Source organism: Zingiber officinale, chromosome 6A (assembly GCF_018446385.1).
Source record: "Zingiber officinale cultivar Zhangliang chromosome 6A, Zo_v1.1, whole genome shotgun sequence".
Taxonomy (NCBI): domain Eukaryota; kingdom Viridiplantae; phylum Streptophyta; class Magnoliopsida; order Zingiberales; family Zingiberaceae; genus Zingiber; species Zingiber officinale.
In genome coordinates this window covers 4396134-4414990 of record NC_055997.1, presented here as the reverse complement: position 1 = coordinate 4414990, position 18857 = coordinate 4396134, and positions in this window count along the sequence as shown.

The following is an 18857-nucleotide window of genomic DNA, read 5'->3' as shown; positions in this document are numbered from 1 at the left end:
TTTCATGTGTACAAGCTCTTAGTTGTCTCTTCCAAAAGTTGTTTTGTGAACCATATGTTGAATGACAGTATAGCTCCCCTACATGTTTGCATGTTTTAGTACATTACGAGTTAACCTTTGATAGCAGCAGAAACTTTTCCTTAGGCTTAGCTTGGTTGAAGATTTTGTTAAAGATGGTTGCTTTATGTACAGAATTAGGATTTGGAAGAGGTTAAGAATAGCATGCGTGAATTGCTTTCCTTTCTTCTGATTTCCATTGTAGCATGTTAAAGATTTTGTTAAAGTTTATATGCAGAATCTTGTTAAGTTTGTTTGCAGAATAGTATGCAGATTTTATAAGTATAGCATGCAGATTTTTATAAGTATAGTATGCAGATTTTAGATAAGCTTAATATGCAGATTTTAGTTAAGCTTAGCATGTAGATTCATGTTAAGCTTTGTATGCAGATTTTTATTTAAGCATTTTTAGAATTTGTTTAAACATTTCAGTTTTGTAAGAAGCATTCTTTTATAAGAAAAGTATAAGAAAGATAAAAAAAAGAAAAGAAAAGGCCGAGGCCTTAAGTAGATCCCAAAGTCGAGACTTTAGGGATTTTGGCACACAGGGTGCCTATTAAAATGTCAAGGCATTTAAAGAAGAAGTAATTAAGATTATAAGTATTTTACTTTTAAGAAGAGGCTAGTACCCGACTTCCGAGGTTGTCGTTAAACAAATCCAGGTGTCCAATTCCGAGGTCTTGGCCCTGGTAGACCGAGGTCTGCTCTTTTAGGATTGGTGGCTCGCTACCCCAACCTATTAGGGAACGCGCATAAGATGGTACTATGCCTGGGCCCAAGAAGAAGTTGATTATTATTTTGAAGTATTATAAGTATAAGTTTTTGAACAAGTAAAACGAGTTTTACATAAATATAAAGTATTAAAGATTAAGTTAGAACAAATAAAATAAGTTTCATATGGTTCTAAAAATCAGTAAGTTTAGTTCCTTATTCTACCATGTTTATTTAGTAGATGAGTAGTTTTCATGTTTACCTATTAGATGAGCAGCATGATTAACTATTAGAATTACATGAGTAGATTTCTTAGATTTTCTTTGCTATTAGTTTGACATGAGCAGTTATGTTTATGCTTTATTTCTTTTTAGAGCATATAGTTTCTAGTTCTTTTCGTATACATGCACATTCATGATTTTGTGAGTTAGATAGCGCTTACTAAGCAAATTTTGCTTATAGACTACACTTCCTCTTACTGCAGATAAAGGAAAAGAGAAGATTTAGCAAGGAAGGCGACAAGGTGGCGCGGATGGTGTGTGATGCCAGGACTATGGAAGCCTTGGGACTTAGTTTAAGAATTTATTAAGATTGTTATTTATTAAGAATGTATTAGATGAGTCATTTAGTCTTCCGCTGTTAGTTAATTGTATATTTTTATTTTGTTTCCGCTATTCATTATTTGCATGATTTGATTTCATTAAACTGCGTGGTGATGTTATTCCTTTTGTGTGTTTGATATATGTTCCAGCCGCCTGTGGCTGTGTATATTATGTTATGTATTAATGATTATGGTCACCGGTACAGGGGAGACTCTGTCAAAATTTTTCGGTAGGGTTTCTTCAAGGATTTTAATCATACCGGTTAAGTAGAGTTAGTAGTTAAGTAACGGTCATCCTTAGAGAGTAGTAGTAGTAAGAAGGGTGGTCGTTACACTGAGAGCCTTGGCTTGTGTGTTCTGACCTGTACACTTTAATCTGTGTGTCCTACTCCGCAAATCTGCAAGTCCTGACCTGTAATCCTTGGTTTGTCTATCCTGACCTGTATGCCTTGATCTGATCCTGACCTATACGCTTTGATCTGCATATCCTGACATGTAATTCTTGGTTTAAATATCCCGACTTGTACGCTCTGATCCGATCCTGACTTGTATGCTTTGATCCGCATATCCTGACCTGTAATCCTTAGCTTGTACATCACGACTTGTACGGCTTGATCCGTGTATCCTGTACCGCAAGTCCACAAGTCTTGACCTATCATCCTTGGTTTACATATCCCGACCTGTACGGCTTGATCCGATCCTGACCTGTATGCTTTGATCCGCATATCCTGACATGTAATCCTTGGTTTGTACATCATGACCTGTACGGCTTGATCCGTGTATCCTGTACCACAAGTGTCTTGACCTGTCATCCTTGGTTTGTATATCCCGACCTACATTACTTGACCCATATATCCTGTACCGCAAGTCCGCAAGTCTTAACTTGTAGGTCTTACCTTCCGAGCTTCTACTTGAGATGTAGGCTTAACTCCGGAATGTCACTTGCACCAAACCAGGACCATCCTGTAGCCTGACTCTTTGACCCCTACGTAGGTCGGATTTTTGACCTCCACGTAGGTTGAACTTTTGACCACCACGTAAGCTTGACTTCTGACTGCCACGTGAGCTTGACTCCTGACTGCTTTGTGGGCTTGACTTCTGACCGTCCCGAGGGCTTGACTTCTGACTACCTCGTAGGCTTGACTTCTGACCACCCCGAGGGCTTGACTTCCGACCACGTCTGTTGTCCGATCTCACTATCATGCACCGTATCAATATTCTTTAGAAATTATATTTGGATGAAATTCGAGTTAACTTTATGGATTAAATACTTTTTAAGTTTATTTTTATAGTTTTATAGTTTGAATGATGGATCACTTCACTTATATTTTTTAATTTAGATGATGTTTTGGGATACTACAAACATTTATATTATTTGATCAATATTTAAATACAATGATTTCTCTCTTGTCGGATGGTTTCATTTTTATTTTTATGAATTTGAGACATTAAAATGTTTTCTATATTTTTGCAATTATATTTTTATATGATATTTTGTATATATGTGACAAAATCTCTTAATGGAAAATTAAATGGGCTTATTAGTGGATTTAGCATGATATTATTGAGCCAATCCAGCTACAAAGTATATATGTAAGATTTGCATAGAATCTTATCTTGTTGGTAAAAAAATTATAAGATATAGAGTTATTGGAGAAAACATTGATGCTTTGCCAATGTTTAAAAAAATGTGGATGCTTTTAAGAAGTAAAAAATAGATAATAAATTTATTTTAAAGAGAACAATTTCTCACGTCTTCTTTGCTCATGCAAAGTAAATCAATCTAAAAATTTGGTAAACTCTTGATTGATTATTCAATAAAAGGGACGAAGCTCAATTGCAAATTTTGGAGAATGAACACGTAAAATACCCCCACAAGATAGTTTTTCTATAGTGGAGTACACTTTGAAAATCAAGAATGTACGTTTAAAAATTCTCTTCTAAATTTAGAAGAAATAACTTTTAAGCTCATATGAGAAATATTATTAATAGACATTGAAGTTACAATATATTCACTTCTTTATTTCAATTGAAGGGTGAGTTCAACAACCGTCTTTATCAAAGTTGAAAATTTTATTATTATAGTGATACGATGGAAAGGATGGGAAACCTTCATTGGCGGGAGGTCAATGACGTGTGGAGATCAATGGTCACGAGAGTCAACCCCAGAGTCAGATCGAGCGGACAGATGTCATGCCGAGCGGCCTGGCGGGCTAACCAAGCATCCGGCTGACCGGACATCCGGCCGACCGGACATCCGGCCAAGGGTCCCCCGGACCGGACGAAAGACAACCCGACCAGGGGTCAGGTTTCCGATACTCAAGGTAAAAGAGTCTATGACCGGGCAGACAGGCCGCTCAGCCGAGCCGCAGAACAATAAGGCGCAATTCCATCCGAGCACACGAGTAGGGCTTCCCCGCCCGGGCTGAGGTATGTGCATTCCCAGAGGCCATGAGCGCCGAGCGGCTGGTCCGCTCGGCCCGGGAGCAGACAAGAGCGCTAGGAGACAAAAAGGACAGCTAGTAACTTCATTCTCGAGACACCTGCCGCCGATAAACAGCACGGTCAGCGGCCGAAGAAGATAAGAGTATCGTACGGTGGAAGTTTCCACCGTCACGTCCGGGATATGCTCGGATGATTGCGGAATGGCGTCAGACATGCTTTTTGACACAACCCTACTGAGGTATGTTTGGGGAAACGTGCACGCATCGAGAAGCATGCCCGCGCCTCCCCGGGGTCCTATATGTTGGTGCAACCTTAGGTCAAGGTTAACCTGGTTGACCTGACTCGAGTTGACCTGACTCGAGTTGTATTTTGATGTTTGACGAGAATAGAAAAGTTCTATTCTGATGTTTGACGAGAGTAGAAAAGTTGTATTATGATGTTTGACAGAATACAAACTTGGGAGATTGTGGGTGCAATCTTTGGTCAAGGTTGACCTGGTTGACCCGAGGTGAGTCGACCTGATTCGGGAAATCCTGGTGAGTGAAGCCAGGTGAAAGTCCTGGTGAGTGAAGCCAGGCAAGGGAAATCCAGATAGGTCAAGATTGACCAGACATCTGGTGAAAAGTCCAAGCAGGGAGCTTGGCACGAGAAAAGTTCAAGTATGGAGACTTGGCACGGAAAAGTCCAAGCAGGGAGCTTGGCACGGGAAAAGTCCAAGTATGGAGACTTGGCACGGAAAAGTCCAAGTATGGAAACTTGGCATGGGAAGTCGGAGAGGGCTTGGGAGCTCGTTCTCCGGACTAGGTCAGAGAGGGCTCGGTAGCTCGTTCTCTGGACCGGATGGAGTCGGAGAGGGCTCGGTAGCTCGTTCTCCGAACTAGGTCAGAGAGGGCTCGGTAGCTCGTTCTCTGGACCGGACGAAGTCGGAGAGGGTTCGGTAGCTCGTTCTCCGGACTAGGTCAGAGAGGGCTCGGTAGCTCGTTCTCTGGACCGGACGAAGTCGGAGAGGGCTCGGTAGCTCGTTCTCCGGACTAGGTCAGAGAGGGCTCGGTAGCTCGTTCTCTGGACCGGACGAAGTCGGAGAGGGCTCGGTAGCTCGTTCTCCGGACTAGGTCAGAGAGGGCTCGGTAGCTCGTTCTCTGGACCGGATGAAGTCGGAGAGGGCTCGGTAGCTCGTTCTCCAGACTAGGTCAGAGAGGGCTCGGTAGCTCGTTCTCTGGACCGGACATGGGAAGTCGGAGAGGGCTCGGTAGCTCGTTCTCCGGACTAGGTCAGAGAGGGCTCGGTAGCTCGTTCTCAGGACCAGGTAGGGTTTAGGGCTGGGAGCTCTAAACCTGGATCGGTCTGGTGACCGATCTAGTGATACGCTGGTTGGTGATCGACGGTCCGTGACCGATCAAGAACAAAGATGTGTTTTGAATTACCGATCGGTCCGTGACCGATCGAATCATCTGAGCGAAGAAGATCGGGAGAAGAAAGAGGGGATCGGTTTGTGGACCGATCCACGAAGTCTGATCGGTCCACAGACCGATCGAGATTTCCAACTCTGAGCGACGTCTGATCGGTCCGGGACCGATCAGGAGTCCCGATCGGTCCCCAAGACCGATCGAGAAGGTCTGACCGATCGGTGGAGCTGATCGGTCCGGCCGCTGAGTCACAATGGCTAGTATCCTCGCCCTCTTCGCAGTTCGCGAGTTCGCGAGTTCGTGGATATAAAGGGTCGAGTGCCTCTACGAGAGAGAGCCTCTCTTTTCTTTAGATCTTAATCTGCGAGCTTTGTTGAGCTCTCATTTTCCTGAAGCTTCGTGGAAGCTTCCTTCGGCTGGTTCCTGCTGTTGTAGGTGTTTCGTGAAGTTGCTGCTTCATCCAGTCGACGAGAAGGCAAGCTGTGTTTTTACATTCTTACTGCCTTTGTATTGTGCTGTATCTTTGTACTCCTATCTTGCTGTTGCAAGAAGTTTGTGGCGAGGTTTCTCCACCCAGAAGGAGTTTCTATTAGCCGATTTTCCGGGGTCTCATCCACCGACGGATTGATAGGCTTCGTCCAACTTACGGACACGCCGAGGAGTAGGAGTATCATCTCCGAACCTCGTTACATCATCGTGTTTGAGGTTTGATCTTCTCCACTTTCGTTTCTACATTGTATTTCCGCTGCGCTAACCTAAATTGTAGGAAGAAATGATAATTTGAGGTCGGCTATTCACACCCCCCCTCTCTAGCCGCTATCTGAAGGTCCTAACACTATATAAGGACCCCCAGACTTCGACGAATGTATGCAATCTTGATTACTGTAGCCACAGTAGTGTTACTTCGTTTCTCCTCTTCGCTGCATGACTTGAGCGTCGGAGGGTCGTCGCCGGGAAACCCCTCCCGGCTCGGCTTCTTTGCAGGTCCGCCGGAGATCCACATCACCAGTCGAAGACAGCGGAGAGTGTCACGTCCCCAGCGTCCGTCGGCTCAACGCTCGGGCAGGATCAAATTGGCGCCGTCTGTGGGAATTCACCTGAATCCGAGCAAAGACGATGGAAGAAGCTGGACGCCAACTCACGATGACACTCTCTCCCGAAGAACTAGACGCGCTCATCCAAGCGCGGGCGGCCAAGATAGTCGAGCAGCAGCAAAAGGCTCAAGCCGAGCGGATAGCACAACAGGTAACGTCGGCATCAGGCGGTCGGGCGGCACCAGAAGACCGGCCGGAGCAGCTCTCGATATGGGGCCAAAACAAGGGCCCGATTGGCACTCAGGTGAAAGCTCTGCCCGCCCCGATACCATTCCATCGGGCTTTGTTCCAAACGCCCTCGGAAGTGGCGCAGGCCAACCTCGACCAGGGCTCTTCGTCCGATGAGGCGCCCCTCCGTGATGCAAGGAAGGGCAAGGCACCGCGGACAGACGCGTCCCCCGAGCGGATCAATAGACAATTCTCCGAGTCAATCCTGCGCGACCCACTACCACAGCATTACGCACCCCTGGCGATCGGGGAATACAACGGGACCACCGACCCGGACGACCATCTGGGTAAGTTTGACAACACAACTACATTGCATCAATATACAGATGGTGTGAAGTGTCGGGTGTTCCTCACCACCCTCTCGGGATCGGCGCAACGATGGTTCCGGAGGTTTCCAGACGGATCGATCACAAGCTTCAAAGAGTTCCTCACGGCATTCCTCCATCACTTCGCGAGCAACAGACGCTACCAGAAGACCAGCGTCAGTCTGTTCGCCATCAAGCAAGGCGTGAAGGAGTCGCTCTGAGCTTACATCCAACGTTTCAACCAGGTGGCCATGGACATTCCAACGGTCACCTCGGAAACCATGATGAACGCGTTCACACAGGGGCTTGTGGACGGTGAATTCTTCCGATAACTTATCCGAAAGGCGCCTCGCAGCTACGACCACATGCTGAACAAAGCCAACGAGTACATCAACGTGGAAGAAGCTCAGATGGAGAGAAAAAAGGAAGCACCAGCCGAGACACCAGCTCACGCTGAGCGGAAGCCACCTTCCAATTACCAACCACCGAGAGGACCCCGCGCAGAGATAGCTCGTCCTCATCGGCAAGCAAGGTCGCACGCTGTTCAACAAGTAGCGGTCGATCGGCCTAAGCCCAGGGGAAAGGTATGGACTCCCATGTTTTGTTCACTCCATCAGTCAGCGACTCACAACACCTGCGACTGTCAGAGCCTCCCCCCAATCACTCATCCTACGCCAAGGAGCTATCGTCGTCGATCGCCTTCGCCGGACAGGCGACATTAGCACCAGAGCACTGGTCAGCATGTAGAAAGAAAATCCCCCGAGCGGCAGCATAACTAGCAGCACAGGACCATTCCTCGGGCATCGCATGAACGACCCCGACCATCCGCTCGGGAGGAGGAGAACAGAGGCAATGCGTCGAGGGGTGAGATTAACATCATCGCCGGAGGGCCGACCGGAGGCGACTCCAACAGGGCAAGGAAGGTGCACGCCAGGCAGCTGATGATCCATGCGGTGGGTTGCAGTCAGGAGTGGGCGAACGGGCCCGAGATCAGCTTTGGGCTAAGGGACCTCGAGGGAGTCGAAGTCCCGCATGATGACGCCCTCATCATCCGAGCGATAATAGCTAACTATACTATTCACCGCATCTTTATTGATACAGGCAACTTGGTCAACATAATCTTTCGAAAGGCCTTCGACCAATTATAAATTGACCGAGCCGAGTTATTGCCGATGACCACCCCCCTCTACAGGTTCACCGGTAACGAAGTTTTGCTAGTCGGACAGGTCCGGCTGGCTATCTCGCTGGGAGAGGAGCCACTCAGAAGAACACGGACCGCCAACTTCATCGTGGTCGACGCTCCCTCGGCGTACAATGTTATCCTGGGGTGACCGGCTCTAAACGAGTTCCGAGAGGTCGTCTCCACCTTCTGCCAGAAGATCAAATTCTCGGTGGAAGACCAAGTTGGGGAGGTCCGAGGAGATCAGCTTGCTGCTCGGCGATGCTATGTAGAGATGGTCCGAGCCGAGGCTAAATCTGCTCGAAAAGTGCCACGAGTCGAGGTAAACGCTATAACCGAAAAACCACCTTCTCTAGTTTATGAAGAAAAGGAGGAGGTACAGAATCACCCTGCACGACCGGAGGCCACTACTTTCATAGCGTCCGACCTGGAAGCAAGCCAAAAAGAGAAGCTGATCATATGCCTCCAGAAAAACTGCGACGTTTTCGCTTAGTCGACCCACGAGTTGCCAGGAGTCTTGCCGAGCATAGCGCAACACGAGCTTCACGTCCAACCAGATGCTCGGCCGGTAAAGTAAAGGAAGAGGGACTTCAATGCCGAACAGAATATCATCATCCGAGCGGAGGTGGAGAAGCTCTTGGAGGCCGGCCACATAAGGGTGGTGCAGTTCCCGAGCTGGCTCGCAAACGTGGTGCTGGTCTCCAAGCCATGGAACAAATGGAGAGTCTGCATTGACTTTCGGGATCTGAACAAGGCATGCTCGAATGATTTTTACCCTCTGCCCCGGATCGATCAGTTGGTAGACTCTACCTCAGGGTGTGAGCTAATATGCATGCTGGATGCATATCAGGGCTACCACCAAGTGCCACTCGCTCGGGAGGATCAGGACAAAGTGAGCTTCGTTACTGCGGACGGCACCTACTGCTACAACGTGATGCCGTTCGGACTCAAGAACGCTGGGGCTACCTACCAACGACTGATGAACAAAGTATTCCGGGAGCAGATCGGGCGCAACCTGGAAGTCTACGTAGATGGAATACTAATCAAATCACTCCGAGCGGTCGACCTTTTCATAGACATAGAGGAAACATTCCGAACACTGAGGAGGTATGGAGTCAAACTGAACCCCTAAAAATGTCTGTTCGGAGCAAGAGGCGGGCGCTTCCTGGGATATATTGTGACCGAGCGGGGCATGGAGGCGAACCCTGGCAAGGTGAAAGCGCTACAAAACATGCCGCCCCCCAGGAATCTGAGGGAAGTGCAACGCCTCACCGGCTGGATAACGACATTGTCAAGATTCATCTCCAAGACAGCCGACCGGAGCTTGCCGTTTTTCAAGATCCTACGCCGAGCCACCAAATTTCAGTGGGATCAGGAGTGCGACCGGGCATTCGAAGAGCTAAATGCCTATCTCAATTCACTACCTGTACTGGCTAAACCAAACGTGGGTGAGCCGCTCCGCATATACCTGTCATCAACCGAGCATGCTGTCGGCTTGGCACTGGTAAAGGGAGGCGGAGAAGAGCAGCCAGTGTATTTCTTGAGTCATATCTTAAAAGATGTTGAGCCCCGCTATACTGGTCTCGAGAAGCTCGCGTTTGCCCTAGTCCTGGCCGCACGGAGGCTTTGTCCTTATTTTTTGGCGCATACAATCATCGTAATGATGAACAACCCGCTAGGAAGGGTGCTCCTGAATCCAGAAACGTCCGGGCGGCTCATCAAGTGGACAACGGAGCTGAGTGAGTTCGACATTCAGTATCAACCCCGCTCGGCGATTAAGGCACAGTCCTTGGCAGATTTTGTGACCGAAGTGCAAAATCCCGAGCCCGAAGCTATGTGGAAAATATTTGTGGACGGATCGTCCACTCGGCTCGGAAGCGGAATTGACATCCTGCTGCTCTCCCCTCATGAAGAGCGGATGCACCTGTCCGACCGGCTGGACTACCGAGCAACCAATAATGAAGCGGAGTATGAGACCCTCATAGCCAGCCTGCAGACCGCGTGGCACATGGGAGCCAGCCGGGTGACACTAGTTTCAGACTCCCAGTTGGCTGCTCAGCAACTTTCAGGGACCTTCGAGATAAACAGCGCGAGGCTCAGGCTCTACACGGAGGCCTTTGAAAAGCTCAAGACCAACTTTGTCGAGGTTGTCATATAGAAGATCCCCTGAGCTGAGAACCAGTCTGCGGACGAGTTAGCCAAACTCGCCAGTCCAATTTCATCGATCGTCCTCCAGCAACCAATCGAGCAAGTGTCCCTGATGGCGCACATCGACCGGATGGAAGGCCTCACATTCCCGAGCGATTGGAGAACATCCATAATAGAATTTTTGCGATCAGAGGCCACGCCGTCCGATCGGGAGGAAGCCCAGCTATTGAGGAGGAGAGCCGGCCGGTTCACGCTCATCGAGGATCAACTCTACAAGAAGGCGTTTTCCCGGCCGCTGCTAAAGTGCGTCAGCTCGGATGACGCAGAGTACATTCTCCAAGAGGTACACCAAGGATCCTGCAGAGGTCATCCGGGTGGCAGGTCTTTGGCTAAGAAGATCCTGCTGGCCGGTTACTTCTGGCCAACTCTACAGGAAGACGCCGCTCGGACCGTCGCTACTTGCCTTTCTTGTCAGAGGTACCACAATTTCTCCCATAGGCCTACGATGGAAATGAAGGCGTCCACAGTATCCTGCCCGTTCGACTAATGGGGCATGGATATCATAGGGCCTTTCCCCATGGCGACCGGTCAGCGGAGGTTTCTACTAGTGGCAGTCGACTACTTCTCCAAATGGGTCGAAACCGAACCACTAGCCAAGATAACTGAGCAGATGGTCAAAAAGTTCATCTGGCAACATATAATCTGTCGGTTCGGCATCCCTCGTCGACTCATCTTGGATAACGACCGATAATTCTTTGGTCAGGAGCTCAGAGAATGGTGCAAAGGATACGACATCGAACAACACTTCACTTTCGTGGCGTATCCTCAGAGCAACGGTCAAGCCGAAGTGGCCAATCGGGAGATCCTGCGAATACTTCGGGTTCGGCTCGATCACATAGGAGGAAGCTAGGTGGACGAGTTGCCCGGCGTACTATGGGCCATCCGAACAACCCCAAAGGAGGGAACGGGAGTAACACAGTTCCACTTGGTGTACGGCGGCGAAGCGGTCGTCCCAGTCGAGATCGGAGTAGAGTCCGATCGGATCCAAAGCTATGATGAGGACAATGCCGAGCGGAGGCTACTGGAGTTGGACCTGGTGGACGAAGCAAGAGCTAAAGCAGCCGTCCGACTGATGGCGTACAGGCAGAGAGTGAAGTAGAATTACAACAGGCGTGTAATTCCCAGAGCATTCCAGGTCGGCGATCTTGTATGGAAGAAGGTGAAGCCGGTCGGTGATATGAGCAAAATGGCAGCTCCCTGGGCGGGGCCCTTTAAAGTCATCCAGAAGCTCCGATCAGGTGCCTACTACCTGGAAGATAAAGGCGGACGGCGGCTAGATCGACCATGGAGCGCAAACCACCTCCAGCCGTACCGTGCTGGATAAAAGGTGCACCAGTGTAATTCATTTCATGTACGTTCACTACAAAAATACATGAGTTTAACGACGGGAGTACCGACGGAATCTTAACTCCGTCGGCATATACCGACTGAATATAATTCTGTCGGTACGTACCGACGGGTTTAGGTCCGTCGATACTCACCGACGGAATTCTTAATTCCGTCGGTGGTTACCGACGGAATTACCATTCCATCGGTAGTTACCGACGGAGTCACCATTCCGTCGGTGAGTAGCATAATATCGCCGTTAGAATTTTTGGTTATTTCCGACGGACTTATTATTCCGTCGGTAAATAGGCGGGTCCGGGTTTAAAGAATACCGACGGAATGATATTCCGTAGGTAATTAACGGGTTTAGGGTTATATTATACCGACGGATATATGATTCCGTCGGTAAATTTCCCCGTACCCGTTTCCTCTGCGTTCGCTAAACCTAACTTAGCTGAAATCACCGACGGAAATAAGCATTCCGTCGGTGATTACCGACGGAAGTATATTTCCGTCGGTAATTACCAACGGAAGTATATTTCCGTCGGTAAATCTCGATTTAGGGCACAGAATTCCCTTTCCTCTTCGCGCGATCTTTCCCTCAGCGGCGGCGGCGATTTTTCGGCGGCTCTTCGAGCGATCTCGGCGGCGCCCTTTCCTCCCGTGCACACCGTTCCGGCGATCTCTCAGGTTTGATCTTCTATTCTCCTCTCTCGTTTGCGTTTTCACACGCCGGCAGTCGCGCCCTGCTCGTTGATCGCTGCCGGCGGCCTGTTCACGGCCGGCAGATTGCTTGCGGCCGGCGGCCTGCTCGAGGCTGGCAGGGGCCCTACGGCTGGCGGGCTGCTCGCGGCCGCCGGCCTGCTCGCAGCTAGCGGGCTGCTCTTGGCTAGCGGCCTGCTCACGGCTCGCTACTCGCGGCCAGCAACCTGCTCGCAATTGTAGCGGTGCTTTGTTACTGTTCGTAGCTGAGCACAATGTAAACCCTAGAAAATTTAAGTGTTGTGACATATTTTGATCAATTTCGCTATTGTACTTGCATAAAATGTAGTTTGATCGATGCTTCTCATATATGTATGATTATTTCATTTGATAATGCTATAAGGAACAACATGTTTATAATAGTTTCATTTAATTGTTCTAGTGTAGAGGTGATTTATGGTAATATGATATGATGATTGTGAGATGAAATTGTGCACATAATTCTTTATTTAAACTTATTTCAAGTGATACAACAAGTTTAATAATGTTTCAATTTATATTCTCTTTAGGTTATACCAATGTATATGAACAAAGCTTGGATGTACAATCAATTAGACAATGGTTTTATCAGAGATGATTTTATTGCTGAAGTTGAACAGTTTGTGATTTTTGCTAAAAGTCATCCAGAATGTATGAATGGTTCCGAGTTATGGTGTCCGTGTAATCATAAAAAATGTCAAAATAGAGCATTTCGTGATGAGGATACCGTAAAAATGCACATATGTAGAAATGGATTTGTGCCAAATTACTACAATTGGTATTGCCACGGAGAGCCTTATATGAACCAATTGGGTCATCCGGTGGTTCGTGTTCGGGACTACTGTTACGACTCTGAAGCATCAAATAATATTGATATTTCAATGCAATCAATGGTTCAAGATGCAATGAATGCAGTTGATTATTCGAATAGATGAAATACCAACCCCTAAATATCAGCAACTATATGAAATGTTAAAGGCTAGTGAAAGAGAAGTGTGGGAAGGCATTCCTTCCGGCCATTCACAACTATTAGCTACTGTAAGGTTATTGAATATGAAAGCAGAACATCATTTCTCGGAAAGATGTTACGATGACATTTGTCAATTGATGTCAGAGTTGCTCCATGCTGATAACATAATGATTGATAGCTTCTATGAAACAAAGAAATTGATCAGAGGTTTAGGTTTGCTTGTAGAGAAAATTGATTGTTGTATAAACAACCGCATGATATTTTGGAATGAAGACATGATTTGAATGAATGTAAAATCTGTACTCACCCTCGTTTTAAGCATCGTAATCGCATACCAGGGAAGAAGAAGAAAAATATTGCTTGGAAAGTAATGTATTATTTTCCGTTAACTGCTAGACTTCAACGCTTGTATGCATCTGCTGCTACAGCTAACCACATGGTGTGGCATCATGAGCATGAGCATGAGCATAAAGAAGGTATAATGTGTCATCCTTGTGATTCTCCTGCATGGAAACATCTTGATAATGTGTTTCCCTCCTTTGCAATGGAACCACGAAATGTGAGATTGGGACTTTCTGCAGATGGATTTCAACCATTTGGTCAGTCGGGACAACAATATTCATCTTGGCCAGTTATATTAACACCGTACAATTTACCACCATGGATGTGCATGAAAGATGAATTTATGTTTCTTACCGTGCTTATTCCTGGTCCAGTCAATCCAAAAGATAAGATAGATGTTTTCTTGCAACCTCTAATTGCCGAGCTTAATGAATTATGGAATGTAGGCTCGGTTACTTATGATATTGCAAGTAAAACTAATTTTACATTGCATGCGGCCTTATTATGGACGATCAGTGATTTTCCAGCATACTCAATGTTGTCGGGATGGAGCACGGCTGGTAAATTAGCATGCCCACATTGCATGACAGAGTCCGATGCATTTTCATTACCTTGCAGTGGGAAGATATCTTGGTTTGATAATCATCGTAAATTTCTACCACTGGATCACCCTTTTAGACGAAATAAGAAAAATTTTCTAAAGAATGTTGTAGTCAGAAAACCTCCCTCAGCAGTCCATGCTTCAGGTGAAGAAATCATCGAACAAATAGATAGTTATGGATTTCTCCCAGTATCTCAGCCTAATTCTGATGAGATAAATAAATATCTTGTTAGGATGTGCATGTGTGGTTGGAAGAAAAGGAGCATATTCTGGGAGCTGCCTTATTGAAAGTATCTACTCATTCGACACAATATATATGTGATGCATGTTGAGAAAAATTTCTTTGATAATATCTTTAACACTGTGATGAATGTACCTAGAAGAACTAAGGACACTGCAAAATCATGTGAGGAATTAAAAGAACTAGTCAACAGACCAGAGTTGCATCAGAATGAAACAACCAATAAGTTTCCAAAAGCTTGTTATACATTGGACAAAGATGGTAAACAAGCTTTATATAGTTGGTTAAAAGACATCAAATTTCCAGATGGATATGCTTCGAATATGGTTCGATGCGTTGACATGAACAAATTAAAAATGTTTGGAATGAAGAGTCATGACTGCCATGTGTTCATGCAAAGACTTATTCTAATAGCTTTTCATGATTTACTTCCCAATAATGTTTGGCAAGCACTTACAGAGTTGAGTCTTTTTTTCAGAGATTTGACAGCGAGGTGTATTATGACGGTTGATATGATTCAGCTAGAGACTGACATTCCTCTCATACTTTGTAAGTTGGAGCGTATATTTCCACCAAGTTTTTTTTATTCAATGGAACATCTACCGGTACATTTACCATATGAGGCACGAATAGCTGGTCCTGTGCAGTACAGATGGATGTACCCATTTGAAAGGTTTTTAAGAAAATTAAAAAATAATGTTCGTAATAAAGCAAGAGTTGAAGGGTCAATATGTAAATGCTTATCTGGTGGAGGAAGCATCTTCGTTCTGCTCTTATTATTTTGCTGATAATGTTAAAACCAGACACCGCAAATGTCCTAGAAATTCCGATGATACTCAGAATATAGATCCATCGATGCTTTCTATTTTCAAATTTTCTGGTAAACCAATGGGTGCATTTGTTTCTAGATGGTTAACTCAACAAGAATACCATGCTGCAAGAACATACATACTCTTAAACTGTAATGAGGTCAAACCCTACATAAAGTAAGTTAACTTCTCTAATCAAGCTTTTATTTCGTTGTAGTTAATTGCTTGATATCCTAATTTTCTTATAATTATCTTTTTTCAAAGCTTGTATGAGCAACAATTACATCTTCAAAATCCATCAATAACTGCAAGTGAGGTTGTTGAAAAGTTAGAGACCGAATTTGCATTATGGTTTCAAATATATGTGAGTTAGAGAAATTTTCATAATTATTTATTTATAAAAATTTGGTCCTAATTTTTCGTATTACTATTTTGATAGGTGAAAGACCGAAGAATATCTAATGTACAAGATGATAGAATATTGAATCTTGCATCTGGACCCCTACGCCAAATAATGGTCTATTCGGGTTACTATGTTAATGGTCTCAAATTCCATGTGAGACAACGAGATTCGCAGAGATTAACTTTTAATTCTGGTGTCTGCGTTAAAGGATCTATCGACACCAATAACACTGAGTTTGATTACTATGGTAGACTTGAGGAAATTATAGAGGTTGAGTATCCTGCATTACCGATAAAAAGGTGTGTGTTGTTCAAATGTTCATGGTATGATCCAACCCCAAGAACAGGTACCAGAATACATCCAAATTATAATTTAGTAGAGGTTAATGCAAACAGAAGGTTCAATAAGTTTGAACCTTTCATTTTTGCAATACAAGCGGGTCAAGTGGTTTATCTTGAATATCCTACGAAGAGAAGAAGAGCTAGTGAATGGTTGTCTGTTTGTCGATTGAAGTCTCGTTCTACCATAGAAATGCCGAACACTATTGCTTCTCAAAACCATGATGCATTTCAGAATGACGAAGTAGAGAGACATTCGGTTGATTCACAAATCCAATCTACATCACAATTACTTGTAGATGGTAATGCCACTGACGAGGAGATAGATGATGGAGAGAAATCCAGCAGTGAGGATTTTGTTGAACTAACAGAGTCTAGCGACGACGACCTACAAACTGTTAATGTTGAGTAGAAATGCTTCCAGAGTCTAGCATTGATTAAATTTTAGCATTATTATTCATCTAGTAAGTTATGCTTTAATCATGTTTTGTTGCTTATTTATCATGTTATTAAAGATTTATTATGATGTGTGCTAATATGGTTTTTGTAGATATAAGGTATCATGGCAGATCTTCCAGCACCACTCCGTGGATCCACCGTACTTAGGGTTGTTGGAGAGTCGTAAGTATTTTTTTTATTATTAGTAATTCAAGTTCTTTATTTATAACATATATCTTATGTCTTAATATTGCTTATATGTAGGTTTACTCCCGACGGCCATCGAGTATCCACCTATATCATACGGAAATTTAAGGAAAGAGTCTGCATATCTGGGACTACATGGAGACATGTAGATGCTGGAACTAAGGATTTCTATTATCAAGAATTTGTGGTAAGTAAATTGAATATGTACATTATATTTATCCTTTAATATTCTAAAATTTTATTTTTAAATTGCAGAAAAAATATACATGGGAGGAGGGATACGAGGTAGAATTTGCAAAAACTTGGAATATTTATTGTGCCAAGTTGTACAAAGACCTATTATACTATGTGAGAAAGGATGGCACACGGCCTGCTTATGTATCCGAGGAGATTTGGAGTGCATGGACGACCACTTGGTCTGCAGAAATATGGCAAACAAATGCTCTAAAAGCTCGAGCGAATAGGAATACAGAGTCAGGTGGTCCGAGTACTGGATCTGCTCGACATACATCAGGATCTCGTTCCATTGTTGAGCACGCTATGGATCTGGTGATTTTAATTTAAAGTTATATAAATTAAATTTTTATTTATTAATGAACTTGTATAATTTTAGTCAAATTTGTTTGTGCATGCAGGAGCGTTCTTTAGAAAGACAACTCACTTGCTTGGAGATCTTTCTCAAAACTCACAAGAGAAAGGATGACACATATATTGATGATCGATCAAAGAACATTGGGGTTTGAATTAATTTATATTTAATCTTTAATAATGATTAATTAGCTTTACTAATTGTGTATAATATATAAATTGTATATTTTTTCTACACAGGAGGAAATGACAAGCAGGGTTGCTCAGGCATCTCAGCCACCAGTAGAGGGAGGGGAGTCACAGGATCTATCCACCCAGGATATAAATGAAATTTATTATGATGTTGTGGGTGGAAGGACAAAGAACTCCTCCCTCTACGGCCTTGGTTCCCAGGCGAAGGTGGTATTTGATCGCTTGAGGACTCCTAGGGGTCGTGCGAGTTCCTCTTCTTCTTCTTCTGAGGTGGAGTCATTAAGAAAAGAAAACCAAGACTTGAAGACTCAGATGACTACCATGGATCAGAAGTGGGAGAAGAAGTGGGCTGCACAGGAGCAGACATTGGCCCAGATGCAAGCAATCATTGCACGATGGGACCCATCACAGCAGCCCCAGTCAGAGGAGACCCCAGACCCATCAGACCCAGACCCCGCTGATGATTAGATTTTGTTGAGGTATGTTTATCTATAACTTGATTTTTTTTATATTTTTTTAGATATTCATTAAGTCAAATATATTTATTGTATATTATTAGATACTTATCTTAAAGTGTTTAACATTTTTCAGGAGTTCATACTGATACATTCACCATCACCACTATTATTGGTTATCCAAAATATAATCCAGCTATTTTTTTTTACAAGTAAAATTAGTCATATATAACAATGTTTGAGTTATATTACATTTGCATCGAGTTATTCTAATCATAATCTATTGTATTTGACTTTTACAGGATTATATTCGGATATATGTATAAGTGATATATCATGGTATGTATTTTGGATATTTTGTATTTGTCGTTCACTTGTATAATTTTAGATACTTTTGATTGTGAGAACTTGATACTTAGATTTTATTATAGTTTGGAGATTTTCTATTTGTTGTTCAGTTATGTTTATATATTTGTTGTATGTTGTATTTTGGAGATTGTGGATTGATTTATATTGTGATATTGTTAATATATTGTGTGGATTGTGTTTGTGATACCATCGATTGTAATGGTTTGTATTTGTATTAAATTTGTATATGGGAAACTAGCAAAACAGGGGCTGGATTTCAAAATTTTTCCAGATTTTTACCGACGGAATTATAACTTTCGTCGGTAACTTATCGAAAAAGCACAGGTTTTTTTCGATATAATACCGACGGAATAACTGATTCCGTCGGTAAACACTGACGGAAACATATTTTCCGTCGGCAAACACCGACGGAAACCCTAATTCCGTCGGTGTTCTCCGACCGAAAAGGCTCTTCCGTCGGTGTTTGCCGAAGGAAAAACTGATTCCGTCGGAATTATACCGACGGAATTAGGGTTTCCGTCGGTAGTCTCCGTTCACCGCCATTTGTTTTTTTACCGACGAGTAATAATCTCAGTCGGTAATATACCGACGGAAATATATAT